The following is a 24,012-nucleotide window of genomic DNA, read 5'->3' as shown; positions in this document are numbered from 1 at the left end:
TTGTTTTCAGCATAACCTACTATTGCTGTTCTATAACCAAGCAGTGAACTAGGAGAAAAGAATTTTGCACATTTGAATTTCTGACTTAAAAGTTAATTGGGAATAAGAAGCTCTTAAATGTTGCAATCAGAGAATTTCAGAAGAGGACTTTGAAGAAGAAACTGAAAATTTTAATTGTGGGAACACATGTAATTCATTTTATCTTAGAGGAAAATATGACCAGAGAAGTTAAGTGATCTGTTCAAGATAGCAATGCTATTATGTCAGAAAGCTATGATTCCAGCTTAAATCTGACTCTAAAACTGATTCTCTGCCCATGACACCATTTTGCCTTTCATAAAAATCATCACAAGCAAGGATATGGCTTACAGAGATCCAAGAAGAGAGCTCTTTAGAAGAGAGACTAAAAAGACCATGTGTCAAAAATATAACTCATTAATGATGGAACCAGCAGGGTGGGGAAGCTGGTTCAAAGAGCACTTGCAGAACAGAGGTTTATACAGTCAGTCAGGAATGTAGTGATGAAACAAGTCTATAAATTAGATTTTTGAAAACTGATTGATGTCCTAGAGGGCAATAAAACCATAATCTCTTGGTGGTTTTTTTCTCCTACTGGAAACAACACATTACATTTCTACTGGTAAAAATCATTTGTAATTTATCAGTCTTCTAACTATAACAGAGTTCAGGCTCTAATTAATAGCAAATAGTAAATCAAACAAATGTATATTTCTATAGAGAGTTAGATAATTATTCAGTAAACCTGATAGATAACATTCCAGAATGATAGTGAAATGACATATAATCATCATTTTGCCTATTTCTGAGCTTTGATAACTTTTTTTTTCTTTTTTTAAATGTTTATTTATTTGTGAGAGAGACAGAGAATGTGGGTGGGTTAGGGGCAGAGAGAGAGGGAGACACAGAATCTGAAGCAGGCTCCAGGCTCTGAGCTGTCAGCACAGAGCCTGACACAGGGCTCGAACTCACCAGCTGTGAGATCATGACCTGAGCCGAAGTCGGTCATTCAAACGACTGAGCCACCCAGGAGCAGGCTTCTTTGCCTGGGGACCAGAGACTGCTGAAGAGGGGAAGTACTGCATATCTATGGGCCATAAAGAGCAGCCCAGGTCCTAAACCCAGAGAAAAGTGTAAGTACTTGGAAAGAGTTTGAAATGATGTCAACCCAATGTTCTTGTGCCAGAAAAAGCTTGGTTCAGTACCCCCTCCTCACATGGCAAAAAGGATTGAGGCAAAAGGCCTGAATCAATCAAACTAACCAGTTATTATCTTTTATTCAGAAAGAACATATCTGATCTGATTATGCCAACATACACACTACACAGCCAGCACTTTAAGGAAAACAGTTAATTCAATAAAAGCAGTTCTATAGGAAGCCAAAGATAATGGTCGAAGAAACTATTCTTTGATGCAATGATAATGCAGAAAAGGATTTTAAGTTTCTATTTATGTGTAGAGCATGTCCTTCTGGTACTCCTCAGAGTTTTTGTTAGCTATCTGGAAACTGTTTATATTTCTTGAGCAGCACTTGAGGTATAATTTTTTTATGTCAATTAAGTATAGAGCAAAGTATACTGTTAATTAACTGTGTTGAGGATGGAGTTGACCTCATAAATGCTGTGGAGCTAAATATAGATACGGACCATGCTACCTCCTGCCAGAGATGATCCATAGAAGCAACTTCACACAAGGCCATAAATCTGCTCTAAAAGTAATTTCGTGCACAACAGAACACAGTAAGCTGGAATTTAGCACCTGATAAAAAGTTCTGGGAACCCCAACACTATTTTCAGGGAAAATTGGTCCTTTTACTCAATTTCCATCTTGTTTCTTGCCTTAAAATCTGTTCTTGCATTAAACAATCTAATCTCTGAGCTTTTCTCTTTACCCTGATTCCTAAATGAGGCCCTTGAATCTCCTAGCAGATTTGACCTACACTGTTTAAAATCATAAAGCTTGAAGGAAGGAAAGTCATCCTTTCCTTTTACCTCAGCCAAGACAAGGTTGGAACTTTTCAAATGGAACGTAAATTGTAAAGTAAAAGAAAATCCACAAAACCATACCAAAGAATGTTTATAAAGCATAGTCAATTTCTGATATGGCTTTAATTAACTTAAACTACAAATAATATTGCTCTTGGGAATGAAAGCCCCTATTCCCGTTTCTCAGGTTTATCTGGGGGACACTGCCTAAAAAATAAAATAAAATAAATCAGTTTCTCCACCTTTATACTTTTCCCTTCCCCATTCCTTTTCCCTAACATGGTTTCAAAGAGGCTCCAGTGACCATTCAACTGTCTTGTCTTCTTTTCATAGTTAATACATTCAAAGGAAGTCACTAGATTCATTACTCTTTATTAATGTCTTAGATGAAAAACAGAAGTAAATGCAAACTCCACAGACATGTAACTATCTATTCAACTGCTCTTCTAAAACTAGTGTAACTCTCTATACTACCAGTAGAATTGGGCCTGATAATGGTAATTGCTCCTGAAAAGCACTCTGAAAGAAGTCTATCTAAACTTCTTAATGACTTCCTATTGCCCATAGATGTACTGACCTTTACAACAATTAGAAAAGATAAATATCTATTTCTAAAAGTATACAACATAATGACTGAGGAGTTTGGAGAATTGAGACCACTGATCAAGACCCATTAGTGCCCTGGGGCACCTGGGTGGCTTAGTTGGTTGAGCTCAGGTCATGATCTCACGGTTCATGAGTTTGAGCCCCACGTTGAGCTCTGTGCTGACTTTCAGAACCTGGAGCCTGCTTCAAATTCTGTGTCTCCATCTCTCTCTGCCCCTCCCCTGCTCATGCTCTCTCTCCCTCTCTCAAAAATAAATAAACATTTAAAAAAAAATCCATTAGTGCCCTAGTAAATTCTGAATATTTATTGGCAGTAAATAAAGTAGCAAGCTTAAAACTTGATAGAATAGGGCACAGACCAATCACAGGCAGTCACACTTGAATTTCAAGGCAATTAAATGGGTAAATTTAAGTTTATAGCCCATACACAAAATGTAAAAGAATCTACATATGTTCTCTTTTCCCCCTGGAAAATTTTTTGTGTGTCTTAATAGAAAATGAACTCAACCTAGAGACTTAATACATCCACTTTTATTTGCCTATAAATATTAGTTTAATTCAAAATGGTCTCTCTGTATCTTTAACAAATTGAGTAAAAAAAAAAAAGTGAAAAATATGACAAGTCATCTACAAAAAGCTGATATGTTTACAAGATCTTCCTTCTGAAGTGGCAACTTTTAACTAAATTTTTAGTGAGCTTTTAAATTTTAATAAAAGGTGTGTATTTTTTAATGTTTATTTCTTTATTTTGAGTGAGAGAAAGCATGCAAGTAGGGAACAGGGACAAAAGGAGAGACAGAAAGAGAGAATCCTAAGCAGGCTCCACACTCACCATGGAGCCTGACACATGGCTCCATCTCATAATCACGAGATTATGATGTGAGCTGATATCAAGAGTCAGACACTTAACTGAATAAGCCACCCAAGCGCCCCAAAAGTGTGTAATTTTCATGCTTAGTTTAAAATATTTGCAAAATACAGAAAGTTTAAAAAATCTTTTTTGAAGAAACAATTCTCAATCTTGCCTTCTTTATTACTATATTGGTCAGTGCCCTGCCTCTTCCCTGGCATTTAACCCAATAAATGTCCCACATTGTAGATTCTTCCAGCTGGAGAATCCTCAGAGAGTTTCTAAACTAGGGTTGCTGTTTGATTCTTGGTTCTTCTTACACCAAAATTAGTGAGTCCTAGACAATATACTCATCCCAAAATCTCATCTTTTATATTTGTTTGTTGGAAATATTTCCAGGCCCTGAACAACATTTATTAAGTTAATGAAATTGCCAAGTCCATAAGTTTCTAATATCTTTTCTTGCTACAGCAAGGTATAATTCTCTTGTTAATGGCACTCTATTTCTCTGTAAGTTTTTCTCTCTTGTTCATGCAGTTTCAAATGAATGTTTTTGTTTTTGTTTCTTTAAAATTAAACTTGCCCATTGGAGAGCAACACCTTTTACTACATCAGAGTATATTCCTGTTTCTCTTCATATTTCCCATAATACTTATGTATTCTGTTTAAGATGTTCTTGATATCAAACACCAAAAACAGGCTCCCTAACTTAAGTGGAAGGAAGATTTTATTGAAATGATCCTGGGTATCTCACAGAATTGAAGGAAGAATTGAACAATTAAGACAGTAAATCAAGGAATCAAGACCTTCTCTGGATTACCACGTTTTGGATCAAATAGAAAAACAAGTCACTGTGCAACTGAAAAAGATATATTGATAAGAGGAGAAAAGAAGCTAAAAACTAGAATATACAACGAACCCAGTTTTGAAAAAGAAATAAAGAATAGTGTTACCTTAAATGAACAGCATATAGAGTAATGGCTTCCTTCATTACATTTCTTCTCAAAATACATATTTCTGTATAGTCTTAAAAATTTTTAATTAATTCATTGTGGCATTAAAAATAAATGACTTACTGAAATTAGTCAGTCAGAGGAAGACAAATATCGTATGACTTCACTCATAGGAGGACTTTGAGACAAAACAGATGAACATAAGGGAAGGGAAACAAAAATAATATAAAAACAAGGAGGGGGATAAAACATAAGAGACTCATAAATATGGAGAACAAACAGAGGGTTACTGGAGGGGAAGTGGGAAGGGTGATGGGCTAAATGGGTAAGGGGCATTAAGGAATCTACTCCTGAAATCATTGTTGCACTATATGCTAATTTGGATGTAATTTTTTTTAAATTAAAAAAATAAAATAAAAAATAAATGACTTACTTTCCAAAAGAAAGCCAGAGCAGCCATACTTATATAAGACAATCTAGATTTTAAAAGGAAGACGGTAACAAGAGATGCAAAGGGCATTATATCATAAATAAGGGGTCTATCCACCATCTAACAATTGTAAACATTTTTGTTCCAAACATGGAAGCATCCAAATATATAAATCAATTAATCACGAACATACAGAAACGATTGATAATAATACCATAATAATAGGGGACTTCAACATCCCACTTACAACAACGGAAAGCCCACCTAAACAGAAAATTAACAAGGAAACAATAGCTTTAAATGACATGCTGGACTAGATGGACTTAACAGATATATTCGGAACATTTCATCCTAAAACAGCAGAATACACATTCTTCTTGAGTGCACATGGAACATTCTCCAGAAGGGAACACATACTGAAACACAAATCAGCTCTCAACAAGTATAAAAAGATCGAGATTATACTATGCATATTTTCAGACCACAATGCTATGAAACTCGAAATTAACCACAGGAAAAAAATTGGAGACTAAAGAACATCCTACTAAAAAATGAATGGACTAACCAAGAAGTTAAAGAAGAAATTTAAAAGTCATGGAAGTTCATTGACATGGAAGTCAATGAAAATAACACCACAGCCCAAAACCTCTGGATGCAGCAACCTCTGGTTTAAGAGGGAAGTATATAGCAATCCAGGCCTTCCTAAAGAAGAAAGAAAGGTCTCAGATACACAGCCTAACCTTACACTTTAAAGAGCTGCAAAAAGAACAGCAAATAAAACCAAACACCAGCAGAAGACAGGAAATAATAAAGGTTAGAGCAGAAATCAATGGTATTGAAACCAAAAAACAAAAAAACAAAACAAAACAAAACAAAAACAACAAACAAACAAACAACAACAACAAAAATACATTAGAACAGAGCAATGAAACCAGGTTCTTTGAAAGAGAAAAAAATTGAAAAACCTCTAGTCAGTTTGATCAAAAAGAAAAAGGGAAGGACCCAAGTAAGTAAAATCAAGAATGAAAAAAGAGAGATCACAAACAATATTGAAGAAACACAAACAATAATAAGACAATATTATAAACAATTATACATTAATAAATTGGGAAGGCTGGAAGAAATGGACAAATTCCTAAAACATATAAACTACCAAAACTGAAACAAGAAGAAATAGAAAATTTGAACAGATCCATAGCCAGTAAAGGAATTGAATTAGTAATGAAAAATCTCCCAGGGTGCCTGGGTGGCTCAGTTGGTTAAGTGTCCAACTTCAGCACAGGTCATGATCTCACAGTTTGTGAGTTTGAGCCTCTCATCCAACTCTGTGCTGACAGTTTGGAGCCTGTAGTGTGCTTCGAATTCTGTGTCTCCCTCTCTATCTCTGTCTCACCCCCACTCATGCTCTATCCCTCTCTCAAAATTAAACAAATTTAAAAAAAAATCTCCCAGGGATGCCTGGGTGGCTCAGACAGTTGATTGTCAGACTTCAACTTAGGTCATGATCTCACAGTTCATGGGTTCAAGCCCCACATCAGGCTCTGTACTGATGGCTCAGAGCCTGGAGCCTGTGTCGGATTCTGTGTCTCCCTCTCTTTCTGCCCCTTCCCTGCTCACACTTTGTCTCTTTCTCTCAAAAATAAATAAACATTAAAAAACATATTCCCAAAAACAAGAGTCCAGGGCCAAATAGCTTTCCAGGGGAATTCTACCAACCATTTAAAGAAGAGTTAACACCCATTCTTTTGAAGCTGTTCCAAAAATTAGAAATGGAGGGAAAACTTCCAAATTCATTCTATGAAGCCAGTATTACCTTGATTCCAAAACCAAAGATCCCACTAAAAAGGACAACTACAGACCAATTTCCCTGATGAACATGGATGCAAAAATCCTCAAGAAGATACTAGCCAACCAGATCAACAATACATTAAAACAATTATTCATCACAACCAAGTGGGATTTATACCTGGGATACAGGGCTGGTTCAATATCTGCAAATCAATCAATGTAATACATCACATCAATAAAATAAAGGACAAGGGGCACTGGGTGGCTCAGTCGGTTGAGCCTCCGACTTCAGCTCAGGTCATGATCTCACAGTCTGTGGGTTCGAGCCCCGCATCTGGCTCTGTGCTGATAGCTCAGAGCCTGGAGCCTGCTTCTGGTTCCGTGTCTCCCATTCTCTGTCCCTCTCTCCCTCATGCTTTGTCTCTTTCTCAAAAAAAATAAACATTAAAAAATTTAAAGAAAGGACAAGAACCTCATGATCCTCTCAATAGGTGCAGAGAAAGCATTTGACAAAACACGGCATCCATCTTTAAATTTTTTTAACATTTATTTATTTTTGAGAGACAGAGTGAGACAGAGCATGAGTGGGGGAGAGGTAGAGAAACAGGTGGGCAGGACACAGAATCCAAAGCAGGTTCCAGGCTCTGAGTTGTTAGCACAGAGCCCAGTGTGGGGCTCAAACTCAGGGACAGCGAGATCATGACCTGAACCAAAATCAAACACTTAACTGACTGAGCCACCCAGGTGCCCCTCCAGCATCCTTTCTTGATAAAAACCCTCAAGAAAGTAGGGATAGAAGGATCATACCTCAATATCTTAAAAGCCATATATGAAAGACTCACCAGTAATATCATTATCAATGGGGAAAAACTGAGAGCTTTCCCCTTAAGGTCAGAAACAAGACAGGGATGTCTACTCTCACCACTGTTATTCAACATATTATTGGAAGTCCTAGCCTCAGCAATCAGATGACACAAAGGAATAAAAGGTATCCATATTGGCAAGGAGGAAGTCAAACTTTCACTCTTCGCAGATGACATGATACTCTATATGGAAAACCCAAAATATTCCACCAAAAAATAGCCAAAACTGATCCATGAATTCAGCAAAGTCACAGGATATAAAATCAATGCACAGAAATCAGTTGCATTTCTATACACCAATAATGAAGCAACAGAAAAATCAAGGAATCGATCCCATTTACAATTGCACCAAAAACCATGAAATACCCAAGAATAAACTTAACCAAAGAGGTGAAAAGTCTATACACTGAAAACTATAAAAAGCTTATGAAAGAAATTGAAGAAGATACACAAAAAATGAAAAAGCATTCCATGCTCATGGATTGGAAGAACAAATATTGTTAAAATAAAGCAAATCTACATATTCAATGCAATTCCTAACAAAATAACACCAGCATTCTTCACAGCTAGAACAAACAATCCTAAAATTTTTATGGACCCAGAACAGACCCCAAATAGCCAAAGCATTCCTGAAAAAGAAAACTGAAGCTGGAGGCTTCACTATCTTGGACTTCAAGATGTATTACAAAGCTGTAATCATCAAGACAGTATGGTACTGGCACAAAAACACACACTCAGATCAATGGAACAGAATCCAGAACCCTGAAATGGACCCACAAACATAAGGTCAACTAATCTTTGACAAAGCAGGAAAGAATATCCAATGGAATAAAGACAGTCTCTTCGGTGAATGGTGCTGGGGAAACTGGACAGCAACATGTGGAAGAATGAACTGGACTACTTTTTTACACCATACACAAAAATAAACTCAAAATGGATGAAAAATGGGTAAATGTATGATAGGAAGCCATCAAAATCCTACAGAAGAAATCAGGCAAAAACCTCTTTGACCTTGGCTGCAGCAACTTCTTATTCAACACATCTCCAGAGGCAAGGTAAACAAAGCAAAAATGAACTATTGGTACCTCATCAAGATAGAAAGCTTCTGCACAGCAAAGGAAACAATCTGCAAAACTAAAAGGCAACCAACGGAATGGGAGAAGATATTTGCAAATGACATATCAGATAAAGCGTTTGTATCCAAAATCTATAAAGAACTTATCAAACTCAACACATAAAAAAACAAATAATCCAGTGAAGAAATGGTCAAAAGATATGAATACTCATTTTTCCAAAGAAGACATCCAGATGGCTAACAGACACATGAAAAGATGCTTAACATCACTCATAATCAGATAAATACAAATTAAAACCATAATGAGATACAACCTCACACCCGTCAGAATTGCTAAAAGTAACAACTCAGACAACAACAGATGTTGGCAAGGATGCAGACAAAGAGAGAGCATCTCTCTCTCTCTTTTTTTTTTTTTAATATTGCTGGTTGGAATGCAAACTGGATCAGTCACTCTGCAAAACAGTATGGAGATTCCTCAAAAAATTAAAAATAAAACTCACCTACGACCCAGCAACTGCACTACTAGGTATTTATCCAAGGGATACAGGTGTGCTGTTTTGAAGGGGTACATGTACCCCAGTGTTTATAGAAGTACTATTGACAACAGCCAAAGTATGTAAAGAGTGGAAAAAGCCCAAATGTCCACCAACTCATGATTGGATAAAGAAGATGTGGTATACACACACACACACACACACACACACACACACACACACTGAGACTCTCTGGAGTATTATTCAGCAATCAAAAGGAATGAAGTCTTGCCATTTGCAACTACATGGATGAAACTAGAGGGTATTATGCTAAGCAAAACTAGTCAGTCAGAGAAATACAAATATATGACTTCACTCGTATATGGAATTTAAGATACAAAACAGATGAACTTAAGAGAAGGGAAACAAAAATAATATAAGCAAAAATAATATAAAAACAAAGAGGGGGACAAAACATAAGAGACTCTTAAATACACAGAAGAAATTGAGGGTTACTGGAGGGTTAGTCAATGGGGGGGATAGGCTAAATGGGTAAGGGGCATTAAAGAAGACACTTGTTGAGATGAGCACTGTGTCTTATACATAGAGGATAAATCACTAGAATCTACTCCTGAAATCATTATTGCACTATATGCTAACTAACTTGGATATAAATTAAAAATAAATAAACAAACAAACAAAATTTTTAAAAAAGAGTAAATGACCTACTGAACACATTGTTCATCATAACTGTCCATGAGTGTTAACTTTTGGTTGGTGACCCAATATTATTTTAGACAGAGAGGAAAACCTCTGCTGTGTGCTCCTCTGTGATGCACTCACTCACTGTAGCTTTTGCATTGTCTGAAATTTGAATAAATTTCACTACCACAGGAAAAGCCCTGTCTCTTTTTTCTGCCCCTCTTTCCTGCTGCAGAAAAAAATGGAATATTATAGCATTCTATTTTCCATCCATTATTCTGCTATTCTTTCTATGTACTTTTCACAAGAACTCAGTTCTAGAGCACACAATTTCCTCTCTAACATATTTTTTTCAATCTTCAGTGGGTGTTATTGCCTTTCATAGGATGGGAAACGGAATAAGGACTGCCTTAACAGGAAAATAAAACCTTACAGTGGGTAATATTCATTAAAGAATGGCAAAAGAAACAGCACGCAGTTTTGAGTGCAATTCAAATGATGCCAGGGATATGATATTATCAGTCCATTATTGAGAAAAAGCATGATATAAACAGTATATACACGATGAGTCCATTTGTGAAAATATATTTATATTACTATCTTTCATTTGAGACACCATAAATAAGTTTTTTATTTGCTAATCAGTATTTCCCGGTTTATCATTTTTTTCTTAAGTAAACCTGTTATTTGTGTTATTATAAACATTAAAAAGGTAAAATGATGACTTCAGGTGGATTATACACTGGCAGGAAGAGACCGCATACATATAAACACCCTGCTGTATTTTCCCAAGTTACCAGCCAAGAATTCAGAAACTGTGGAAGTGAGATAACTACACAAAGCAGGAACAGATGCAGCCGACCTTGGCTTGGCTTTTCCCTACTCCTAGGTTCCCTACAGGGTATACACCTGGCCTGCAACACTTACTGGCCAGACAGAATCTTAACAGAACTGGGGGAAAAATAAAAAGTTAGATTTTTGCTGTGCCACTGCCACGCTTGATGCGATTTTGATTATTACTTTGGTCCTAGGATGTGTTTGAGAAAGCCATTTCCTCTAGTAACACTGAAACTGAGTCCAATAGCTCCCTAAAGTTCATTATGATTATTACGGTTCATAAACATATATATCTTAACTTTTATCTAACATATCTTAACTAATATCTTAACTTCTGTGTTAGCTAATACCTTAAAACTACCATTATCCTAGCCAATGTAAGTGTTCCATTAATCTCAAAGTTGGTACACAACATTCTAAACTAGGAAAAACGGGGATAGGATGATGACTTTGTCATGCACTACTCCAAAAACCTGCTCTTTCTTCAGCTTAGGGGATTTTAGGCTTTGAGTAAAAACCCACTACACTCAGTGAGCCTCAAGATTCCCCTTATTTGCCATATTTCCTAACCTGACTCTTTTTTCCAGTGTTCTGTTCACTATAGTGTTTTTTTACCTGTTTAGATGCTCAAATTGGGCTTTAAAACACCAGCATGACCCTGGAAGATAGAGCAGTCTTTTCTTTAGTGTACACATAGCTGGCATGACTTGTGACAAATCATGGCAAGTGAATTGTAGTGATTGGCTGGGGGCAAGAAGTGAAAATATGTCTGCCAGTTCAATTCAGAAAAGGAAAATGTCTTGAAAAGTCTAATTAATAGCGGGGAGGGGGGGACACCACCACAGTAGTTGTGCACGTCAAAAATGAGGCCATCAACAGCGTGCTACAGCTTCTCATTTTGGAAAAATCTGAAGGTCACAGTACGATCTGCCATAGGTAAATATCTGTGCTTTTATGTAACAATATAATAAATAATTATTATCTTTTTTCCTATCTGTGTTTTCCATTTTTTCTTAAATAAACCCATATTCCTTCTGCCATTTTGTATATCTAGAAGGTAACATCATACTTTCAAAAGTGAACTTCATATCAACCCTCCCTACTATTAACTAATACTGGTTATTGTTAAATAACCTTATTAAATATATATCAGTCTTCACAGTGCTTAGAAAGTATGCCCTACTTCAGAACACGCACAGCATCATCTACACCAGGAGCTGTGGGGACTGGGGTAAATAAAGAATAATCACCCTGTGCCAGCTGTTCATATAAACTATCTTCCCATCCTTATTTTAAAAATTCCCGTGGCTTCAGTACTAAACAGAAAGCCCTGTTCCTTTCTATTTCTCTTTCCCAATGAGCAAGTCCTACTCCCCACCCCACCCCTCCTTTCAAGTATTCAATGCTCTCTGATGTTCTTCCACAGTTTCTTGTAGTTACAGCTGGGGTTTGGTTTCTTCTAGCTTCCACACACCCCTTTAGGTGGTCCCATTCTTTCTCTATGCAGAACCAATGCTTTTTATTGGATTCTGAAGCCATATCAAATTGTAGTGGCTGACCAGAGGCATGACAGGGAACTGTTTCTTCTATCCTGAAAATGTCTTAATTAGATTAGCTGAGATTGGAACTGACAGTTAAGTAGAGACGTCACCAAATTAATAGTGTACTTCCCCAAAACTATGCCACAGAAAGCATATCCACAGATTAGTAATATGGGAAAAACCAGGACACCAATAGCAAGAATTTGTCATTGCATTTTATAAAAAGAGATACTTTCACACTTCTTTAAGCAAAGAGACATATGAATGGATTTAATCTCATTTTGATTATGGATATTTTTAATTACTCTCAGATAAATATGTATTATAGATGGTTTTATATTTTTATGGTGAAATATTACCTCTGAAACAGAGCATATTGCATTTGGTTAAAATCACAATCACATATAAATTGTTGAACAGATCACCAACAACAACATCCATTAACCTTAGGTTCGTGGCAAGAGCTGGGTGCCCTGTTGCTAGTGGGGCCTGGGAATTCCACACCATAAGCTCCAACAGACTCCCTTTTTCTCAGCTTTCAAATTCCAGGCTTCAGGTAACTTCTACCACCACAGTGAAACCCCAGACTTCCTTTTACTACCTCTTTTCATCTGATAACTAAACCAGACTCTCTTTTCCTGGTTTCCCATTTCCTCCTGAGTTTCTCTTACCATTTCCAGACAGGTCTACTCTTATTTTCAAATGTCAGCATATTCCTTTAGGTGAGACCTAGTCCTATTTGCCTCATGTAAGGCTAGCACAGTTTGATCCTAGCATAAAATGAATGAAAGTGCCTGCTTTGAACTAGAAAGAGAATTTCCCCCTAATTTTGCTTCCGGGGGGGTTGGGAAGAAGCCTGAATATGATTAAATTTGGTTACAGCAAAACACACAAAAAAGTACTATATTAGTAGATAATTCTAACCAAATGCATCTGATATATACACAGCTCATTGCTTAGAGAAAAAAGCAGAACAAAAACTGTGCTAATATGATTTCATGTTTTATAAAAATAAATATCAACAATGGTATCTAATTTATGTGGAAATAAATTAACTTCTTTTTATGCTCATCTCTGTTTCCTAACTTCCTCAAGCCAACATGTGTCATATTATAATGTTTAGTATTTTAAAGGAAAGAATGTCACTAGCAGCATTCTAGGTTACTGGATGTGGGACGAGACATATACTGTCCTATGCTTACTATATGCTCAATTTTATTTAGCCAATGATACAAACTTAACAAAACCACACAGAGATGGGGAAAATGCAATAATTCTTGGCCTAGCTTTTTCCTCATGCCTGGCTTCTTCATGGGACTGTTGGTCACTCTGATCATCATGGAGAAAATAGTCAAATTTCTATTATCAAAAAGACAAGAGATAAGTGTTGGCAAGGATGTTGAGAAAAGGGAACCTGTATACTGATGGTGGGAACACAAATTAGTACAGGCACTGTGGAACACAATATGGAGATTCCTCAAAAAAGAAAAAAAAACTAAAAATAGAGCTACAATGTGATCCACAGGATCATATCCATGTGTACCTATCCATAGGGAAAAAATTCAGTATCTTGAAGGAAACAAAATCAGTATATCTGCATTCCCATACTCACAGTACCATTATTGACAGTAGCCAAAATGTTGAAACAACCTAAGTGTCTCTCAGTGGATGAATGGATAAAGAAAACATAATGTATATATACTTTGGAATATTATTCAGCAGGAAAAAAGAAAGAAATCCTGCATTTATGACAACATGGATGAAACTGGAAGGCATTATTATAAATGAAATAAGACATACAGTAAGACAAATATTATATAGTACCATTTCGATGTGGAATATAACAAAAAGAAGAAGAGGAGGAGGAGGAAGAAAAGGAAATAAAACTCAAAGAATCAAAGAGTAGGATGGTGATTGTCAAAGCCTGTAGGTGGGGGTGGAAGAAATGGAGAGATGTTGATGAAAGAGTACAAAGTTTCAATTATAAGATGAATAAATTCTGAGGATCCAATATACAGCATGGTGACTAGAGTTCATAATATTATATTATATACTTGAATTATGTTCAGAGAGCAGATCTTAAAGCACTTTGACCAAAAAAAAGGGGGGGGGGGTAACAATGTGAGGTGATAGATAATGTTAATTGACTTGATTTAGGTAATCATTTCACAATGTACACATATATCACATATCATAACATTGTACACTTTAAATATATACACTTTTATCTGTCAACTATACCTCAATAAAGCTGGGGGTTGGGAAAAAAACAACCAAATTCTTGGTATGCCATTGCTCATTCACACACAGATGTAATGTCACTTAACTAAGAAATAATAATCCATGTTTTATCAGTAGACTCTATTTTATTTTTTTAATGTTTATTTTTGAAAGAGAGAGAGAGAGCACAAGCACGAGAGGGGCAAAGAGAGAGGGAGACACAGAATGTGAAGCAGGTTCCAGGCTACAAGCTGTCAGCAAAGAGCCCCATGCAGGACTCAAACCAAAGGACTTCGAGAGCATGACCTGAACTAAAGTTGGACTCTTAACCAACTGACCCACCCAGGTGCCCCAGTAGACTCTATTTTTAGAGCAGTCTTGGGTTTTTGGAAAAATTGAAAACAAAAAGTTCCCAAATCTTTGTATTTTTGTTAAAAAAAATAAACATATCAGATTTTCCCAGAAAATTGGATTTATATGTTTACATAAAATGTGTGCACAAAGATGTATAACAGCATGATTGATTATAGCTAAAAAGTAGAAACTACCCAAATGTCCATCAACTAATGAATGGAAAAGCAAAATGTGGTGTATCTATGGCATATTATTCAGCCATAAAAAGGAGTAAGTTCTGATATGTGCGACAATACTGAATGAGTCTTAAAAACATTATGCTAAGTGAAAGAAGCCAGACACGGAATACCACAAATTTTATTATTCCATTTATATGAACTGTCCAGACAAGGCAAATCCATGGAGACAGAAATGAGATTAGATGGGAAGAGAAGGGAAGGGAGAGTGCTAGCTATTGGGTGTTTCTGGAGTGATGAAATAATCAGATAGGTGATGACTGAACAACCCGTGAACACATTGAAAACCACAGATATGCATACTTTAAAAATAAATCAGATTCTCTATTTATTAAAGCAAAGTCTGATCAATGAGGTCACTTCCTCACTAGATTGGAGGAAAAAAACAAAGTCCTTGGCCAGAGGTCCCTAAGGAGCAACTCTGCCTCCAGCAGTACAGTGGTTGATACAGTCCAGGTCTCTCCTGGGCACCCCTGGCTCTGATTTCATAAACTTATACCAGAGCTTACTGTTAAGACCACAGAAATTAATTTGTTGAAATCCAAATAATCTCTCTGAATGAATGTCATTGACAGGAAGAGCTGCCTTTTTCCCACTCTTGGTATCTGTCTCCGTGTGAGGAGAAAGCAAACTCCAGGCCTCCCTCTGCATTTGTACCAGGGGCTTGCAGCAGGAGGAAGGTGGTAGCTGTGCTATGTTCTTCATGGTGCCTCATGCTCTTGCTGAAACTCAGCTTTCCTGTGAGGTTTTGCCATTCTTTTACATATGTACTTTTAGCTGGATTTTAAAACTTAACTTCCCTCTTTAGGTGAACTCATTTCTTTTCTATATCTCATGCAGAAGTGACACTGTTTGCTGGATCCCAGAGGGATAATAAATGGTAGTGATTAATTAGGAGCAGGAAGGAACTACAAAGTTTAGTTTTTAAAAAATCTTAAGATTAATCTTGTTTAGAGTAGAGCACAAGAGATAGGCATTACATTAATAGAGTACTTCTAAAATCATGCCACAAAAAAGATGTTCATAGTTTGTCACAAAAGAAAAAACAAGACACAAACAATATGTACAGTGTGATCTCATTTCTGTACAAAAGATATCTATTTTCTATATCCAATTAGTACCATAGTGAAAAATCTTCTTTTTAACATATCTGTTTTCTACTCTTTTCTAAATTGTACATCTATGTCTTACATAATTCTTAAATTTCAAAAGCAAAATGGCACCAACAGAATTTCTCAGACATTTATAATGTTACAAATAAATGATTCTAATCTGATCATCGTAAACAATCATTTATTAACCTCAAAGTGGATATATAATCCTTCCTATATACTTGAAGGTAGTTGACAGGCACTAGAGACACTGAGGGGAAGGATAGGCTAAAATCACACAAGAGTGGGCACTGCCCTCCAAGTACTCATGTTTTGAGAAACTGATGCTATCCTTTAGAGACAGGGCTAATGTTAGGTCAGACTCTGCTGTGCATCATTTGATTAAGTCATTCTATTAAGCACAATTTATTGAATGGCCACTTCTGAAGACATTGTCTTTATTTTCAAGAAACCCAAAAGAACATTTGTTTTTTTCTCTATTTTTCATGCTAAAGCAAGACTTTACTTGCTTTTATGGGGCTTAATGTGCCAGTCTCATCTTGCTTATTTATTTATATAATGCTATTAGACCCTGATAAGCTGCCAGACCTGGACATGCTTTTAAAAGTAAGTGATCCTGGTAGAGGATGAAGACCCAAAGGAAAAGAAACCCTATAAGATACATATCCTAAATATCCCATTCCTTCTGTAATCCCTCAAAGACAGGACTAGCCTCATATTTGTTCAGGAATAAACCTGCTTGTGTTCTCCCTGTCTAGCTTTCTCCATTGTCGATAAGATACTTTGATCACCTCAATACTGCATATACCCTAGTGTCCCCTAAGGAAACTCAGGCTACTAAAAGTGTGTTGTTTGGACCAATTTTGTCTAAATTTAATTTTTAACACTACCCTGGGAAATATTTGATATTAGAGGAAATTCATAGTGTCTCTTCTATAAAGCAAAAAGCTATTTTTTGGACAAGTAATATTCCAACCCCAATTAACTAATTTACTCAAGCTGAATTGTATAGGAGTTTTTTCAAAGCGACGTTCATTCAGGGCTGAAACAGCAAAAGGGTAATTATAGAGAGCTATGGAAACCTCTACATGATAATAGTGTGGAAGTGCACTGAGACATGCATAGGGGATGCAGAATAAATGAGTAATTTGAGCAATGTTCTTTCTATGTGTCCCTTTAGAATATAATCCACATCTGCCAAGAAGCAGCTTTAGTGTGGACATTTAGTATTTAGGCATATTATCCACTTGCAGGAGAAAGCAGTGGAATCTGCTGAAAATGCTAAGGGTCAATTATTCATTTCTCTCCATCCTACTTTCTCATAACATAAAAATGTAATCCCAAAATAACATTTCCCCACACAGATTTATTTCATAGACATTCAGTAACTTAAACATACATACACAATCTCCAATGTAAATTGTTTCCTCACTGTGGTATTTCATTCCTTATTCCTCTAGAAAATAGTATAGATGTCTTCTTCTGGAAAATAAAATATACTTCAAATTTTAAAATTTAAGTCTTCAAGAATACACAAGCTCTTTGACATAAAAATATAATTCAAGGAAATTCAAGAACTTTCCAGGCAGTATTGTTCTTAGACTAACATTTCATGCAAACTTTTCAAATATTTTAGACACTAAAAAGCAGCTCTAGAATTGATGTGAATTTGAATGTCAACTAATTACATATGCATTTGCCTATCTATTATTAAAAATAACAAAAGTTATGTTTTGATCACACCACATATGAAAGTATTGGTGCAAGATCACTAACCTTTGAATGCAAAACATTCAAGACTGGTCAAGAACCAGCGTTACATCCTTGAGCTAACCACTCACTCTCATCCTATAAAAGGAGTTGGGATCATTTGGCTAAGAGGTAGAAATAACAAAAGATTTTGTGAGAATTTTCATCTAACATCTACCCATGGAAGGGATCAGGGTACTTATTTCCTTGAAGCCCAGTGCAGAATGGCTTCTGGAACTAAGTATGTCTCCTAGAGTTTGGTAGCCATGGTGTATTGGTACCCTATTCATGACTGAGAAATCTAAACAGTGACATGCTGATTGGATTGACCTGCAGTCTCTAGAAACATTTTGAGAATAAGTGTACTCCCATTTACAATAGGTCAAAATTGCAGATTTCCTAGGGCCATGTGAGAGAATGAGAGAACATAGTTATAATTTCTTTATGATTGCATCTGACAATTTCTGCTATTTCAAGATGCTAGTTGATAGGTATACATATATCCCTGTCCAATCTCCAGGTCTTTTCTGAGACACTCTTCCCTTTGGAATCTATCATAAATAAGCAAGCCTTCAATTTTCCTCTAATCCCTGGTTGACTGGCTCTCTGAGGCTAAATTTAATATGAGATTGGATTGGATGACATTACCTTCACTCCCTCTCTCCACTGGTTCTTGCTATCCTTAACCATCCCACCAGAAGAATGAACATTCCCCAACAGTTCCAAAATCATCTTTTTCTCCATGTATTTCTGCAACTCAAACCTAATTCAATCCTTTCTCATCTCTTTACACTGCAGTGGTCAGCTGCCTCCTGCTCTAGCATTTGCTGAGACATAAGCTATGGCACTATGCATTTGCTCTTGTTAGTGAATCTGTCTCAGAGTTTTTGACCAAGAACTTTATGCTAGGTATTTTCCAAGCCTGTTGCTTCAGAGATGAAAGGTGTTTCCTCAGCCATTTGAGCTCTCCAGACTTTGAGACATATTTTTCAGTGAAGCACTTTTCCTTTTCTAATATTTTTCCTGCTGTAGCAAGAACAGACTCTCCTATGGTGTTCATTTTCTATGGATGTGCCTTTGCCATTTTCTCAGTTTTAGGTAGGTTTTGTTTTTCATTTCTACTTGACTCATTAGGCAATCCTATTCCTTTTCTAGCAAATATGAATTAACCCTTTGCTGGATGGAAGTATCCACCTCTCTTCCCCATTATTTTATGTATTAATTAGTTAATACTTATTTGCCACAAGCTTAAATTCTTCTTTATATTTTAAGAGAAAAGAAGTATTATGTTAGTAGGTTACAGAGTATTCCATAATATGGAAAAAGAGTTGAACAACCAAGGCTTGAGCTTCTCTGGGATCTTAACAGCAATTAGTTGTTGTATGTCTATCTAAGCTCTCCCCGGCACCCACTGGGTGGGAGAAAATCTATCCACAAAGAATTTCATCACAAAGGTATCTGCACTTGAAGGGGGAAGGGAAAATATGCACAGTAACCTCTACTGGTTAAGGAAGTTATTGCAACTGTACATATGAAACATAGTGTGGCCATTTCAAATGACACTTATGAAAACTCTGTAAAAATATGGAAATGCTTATGGTAAAATACAGTGAACCACAATTTGCAAATGTATCATAACTGTGGACATTCACTGTAAAAGCATATGCCTAAGGTGGAAAACTATGCAGAATAAAGCTATAATTGGTGTTAAAATGGAGAAAGTACAGGGATGCCTGGGCAGCTCAGTTGGTTGAGTGTCCAACTTTGGCTCGGGTCATGATCCCACGGTTCATGAGTTCAATTCCTGCATCCCGCTCACTGCTGTCAGCACAGAGCCCACTTTGGATCCTCTGCCCCTGCTTGTGCACTCTCTCTCTCTCTCTCTCTCTCTCTCTCAAAAATAAATGAAATATTTTTAAAAATGGGTAAAGTACACATATTCATATGTATTTGATTATACATAAAAATATCTCCTGAAAGATAATAAAATATTAATAGGAGTAGTTATCTTTTGGGGTTGTGAGTGGAACTGAGCAGATGGGGCACAGAAATGGGCAAAATGCTTTCACTATATACCTTTTTGCATTTTGAACCATATGGATGCATTACTTATTCAATATAATAAATAAATTCATATATTGTATTGAATAAATATTTATTAAATAAATTTATATACATATTTGAAGACAATATACCAAGATGGTAATATAGTGGCTATTTCTCTGTATTGACAAATGGTGTGTTTTCTGCTTTATACATATATCATTCAAATTTCCTCTAATGAATATATTTTCTTTTTACGATTAAAAAAGGAGAGAAAATCAAACATTTTTGTCCAGTTTTTTTTAACTAATTCCTTGCCAGACAGCCTAAATTCAATAAAATTTCAAGAAGGAAGAAGGAAATTATCACTTGAGGAATTACAAAAAAAGTGTCAATATTACAACGATCTCACCTGTTTTTCCCATGGTAGAACCAGCCAGAGCATTAGAAAGGAATCTAAACAGAATACTGCTTCCATGAGGCTCTTTCATACAAGATTAAGATGATGCTATGCAGATTTTAGTCTCTGTACTAGTCACTTGGGAACCTGGTTAAAATGCAGATTCCAATTCAAAAGATCTGGGTAGGGCTTGGGAGTCTACATTTCAGACAAGCTCCCAAGTGTTTTGGAGGCTGATGAACTGAAGACCACACTTTGAGTAGCAAAGATTTACTGCAACATAAGCCAGGCTGCTACTAGCACAACTCAGAGTCACCACCTGCAGGGTAGGCTCTGAACCATGGAGTAGCCAACAGATAATTTTTCTTGTAGAAATGATTAGCAATATTGTATTATTTATTGTACTTAGAAATAATGTTTTTAATTTTTAAAATGAATTAAAAATAAATAGATAAATAAAATAAGTAAATTTTTAAAATATAATTTATTGTCAAATAGGCTTCCATACAACACCCATTCCTCATTCCAACAAGTGCCCTCCTCAATGCCCATCACCCACTTTCCCCTCTCCCCCATACCCCATCAACCCTCAGTTTGTTCTCAATATGTAAGAGTCTCTTATGGTTTGCCTCCCTCCCTCACTGTAACTTTTTTCCCTTCCCCTTCCCCATGGTCTTCTGTTAAGTTTCTAAAGATACACATGTGAGTGAAAACATATGGTATCTGAATTTCTCTGACTGACTTTAAAATAAGTAAATTTAAAAAAAATATATTGTGTTTAGAAATAAAACAAATATAGAAAAAAACAGATGGGGAAGATGACAGCGTAGGAGGATGCTGAGCTCACTGTGTCCTGCGGATCACTTAGATTCCACCCACACCTGCCTAAAGAACCGAGAAAATCACCAGAAGACTAACAGAACAGATTCTTTGGAGCCAAGCATAGACAAGAGGTCCACAGAAGAGGGTAGGAAGGCCTGAGAGTGGTGCGTGTGATACAGACAGGCGGGTGGGAGCCAAGGTGGAGGGGCAGCCTGCCAGCAAAGCAGAGCCCCCAAGTCTGGCTTGCAAAAATGGAGGGGCCGGATGGAGCATGTTCTGAAAGCAAGCGGGACTTAACATCTGGAAGGTTATAAGTTAACAGATTTGCTCAGGGAACAGGAGGGATGGAGGACAACAGGAGGGAGAGTTGTTGAGCCCCAGACAACAGAGTGCAGCTTGGTGGGGAACAAAGGTGCTGGCCAGTGCCATCTCCCTCGCCCATCCCCCAGCCAAAATCCCAAAGGAAACCAGTTCCTGCCAGGGAACTTGCTTGCACCACACAAACACCCAACGCTGTGCTTCTGCGGATCCATCCCTCTGGCGGGTCTGACTCCCTCCCGGTGCCCAGGGCCCCTCCTGAAGTGAATCTCCAAAGGAAAAACAAGCTGAGCCTGCCCTCCCGCCCCTGTGAACCTTGCCGATCCACCCCAGCTAATACGACAGATCCCCAGCACCACAAGCCTGGCAGTGTGCAAGTAGCCCAGATGGGCCATGCCACCCCACAGTGAATCCCACCCCTAGGAGAGAGGAAGAGAAGGCACACACCAGTCTGACTGTGGCCCCAGTGGTGGGCTGGGGGCAGACATCAGGTCTGACTGCAGCCCCGCCCACCAACACAAGTTATTCAAGACAACACAGGGGAAGTTCCCTGCAGTTCTGGACCACTCCAGGGACTATCCAAAATGACCAAACGGGAGAATTCCCCTCAAAAAAACCTCCAGGAAATAACGACAGCTAACAAACTGATCAAAAAACGATTTAAACAATATAACAGAAAGTGAATGTAGAATAATAGTCATAAAATTAATTGCTGGGTTTTAAAACAGTATAAAGGACAGCAGAAAATCTATTGCTACAGAGATCAAGGGACTCAGGAACAGCCAGAAGGAGCTAAAAAATGCTATTAATGAGGTGCAAAATAAAAAGGAGACTACCACAGCTCAGACTGAAGAGGCAGAGGAGAGAATAGGTGAGCTAGAAGATAAAATTATGGAAAAAGAAGAAGCTGAGAAAAAGAGAGATAAAAAAATCCAGGAGTATGAGGAGAAAATTAGAGAACTAAGTGATGCACTAAAAAGAAATAATATATGCATAATTGGTATTCCAGAGGAGGAAGAGAGAGGGAAAGGTGCTGAAGGTGTACTTGAAGAAATAATAGCTGAGAACTTCCCGGATCTGGGGAAGGAAAAAGGCATTGAAATCCACGAGACACAGAGAACTCCCTTCAGACGTAACTTGCATCAATCTTCTGCATGACATATCATAGTGAAACTGGCAAAATACAAGGATAAAGAGAAAATTCTGAAAGCAGCTAGGGATAAACGTGACCTCACATATAAAGGGAGACCTATAAGACTAGTGATAGATCTCTCTACTGAAACTTGGCAGGCCAAAAAGGAATGGCAGGAAATCTTCAATGTAATGAACAGAAAAAATATGCAGCTGAGATTCCTCTATCCAGCAACTCTGTCATTTAGAATAGAAGGAGAGATAAAGGTCTTCCCAAACAAAACCTGAAGGAATTCATCACCACTAAACCAGCCCTACAAGATATCCTAAGGGGGATCCTGTGAGATGAACTACCAGAGACATCGCTACAAGCATGAAACCTACAGACATCACAATGACTCTAAACCCATATCTTTCTATAATAACACTGAATGTAAATGGACTAAATGCGCCAACCAAAAGACATAGGGTATCAGAATGGATAAAAAAACAAGACCCATCTATTTCCTGTCTACAAGAGACTCATTTTAGACCTGAGGACACTTTCAGATTGAAAGTGAGGGGATGGTGAACTATTTGTCATGCTACTGGAAGCCAAAAGAAAGCTGGAATAGCCATACTTATATCAGACAAACTAGACTTTAAATTAAAGACTGTAACAAGAGATGAAGAAGGGCATTATATAATAATTACAGGGTCTATCCATCAAGAAGAACTAACAATTATAAATGTCTATGTGCCAAATACGGGAGCCCCCAAATACATAAAACAATTACTCACAAACATAAGCAACCTTATTGACAAGAATGTGGTAATTTCAGGGGACTTTAATACCCCACTTACAACAACGGACAGATCATCTAGACACATGGTTAATAAAGAAACAAGAGCCCTAAATGATACATTGGATCAGATGGACTTGACAGATATATTTAGAACTCTACATCCCAAAGGAACAGACTATACTTTCCTCTCGAGTGCACATGGAACATTCTCCAAGATAGATCACATTCTGGCTCACAAAACAGCCCTTCATAAGTATACAAGAATTGAGATCATACCATGCATCCTTTCGGTCCACAATACGATGAAGCTTGAAATCAACCACAGGAAAAGTCTGGAAAACCTCCAAAAGTATGGAGGTTAAAGAACACCCTACTAAAGAATGAATGGGTCAACCAGAAAATTAGAGAAGAAATTAAAAAATATATGGAAACAAACGAAAGTGAAAATACAACAATCCAAACACTTTGGGATGCAGCAAAGGCAGTCCTGAGAGGAAAATACATTGCAATCCAGGCCTATCTCCAGAAACAAGAAAAATCCCAAATATAAAATCTAACAGCACACCTAAAGGAAACTGAGGCAAAGCAGCAAAGACACCCCAAACCCAGCAGAAGAAGAGAAATAATAAAGATCAGAGCAGAAAAAAACAATATAGAATCTAAAAAAAAAAAACTATAGAGCAGATCAATGAAACCAAGAGTTGGTTTTTTTTGTTTT

General features: G+C 37.0%; 1 long non-coding RNA gene across 1 annotated transcript in view; it reads right to left on the bottom strand.

Annotated features, from left to right (window-relative positions):
* Positions 1-17,411: 17,411 nt before the first annotated feature.
* The window catches only part of LOC131487099 (uncharacterized), a 31,603-nt gene continuing 25,002 nt past the window's right edge, over positions 17,412-24,012 (bottom strand). Inside the window, exon 4 of the long non-coding RNA XR_009249610.1 lies at positions 17,412-17,528. This is a non-coding gene — a long non-coding RNA (uncharacterized LOC131487099). The remainder of the gene's footprint in view (positions 17,529-24,012) is intronic.

This window comes from Neofelis nebulosa, chromosome 10, assembly GCF_028018385.1.
Source record: "Neofelis nebulosa isolate mNeoNeb1 chromosome 10, mNeoNeb1.pri, whole genome shotgun sequence".
Taxonomy (NCBI): domain Eukaryota; kingdom Metazoa; phylum Chordata; class Mammalia; order Carnivora; family Felidae; genus Neofelis; species Neofelis nebulosa.
The sequence above is the reverse complement of the archived record's forward strand: the minus strand, read 5'-3'. Positions and strand labels throughout refer to the sequence as shown.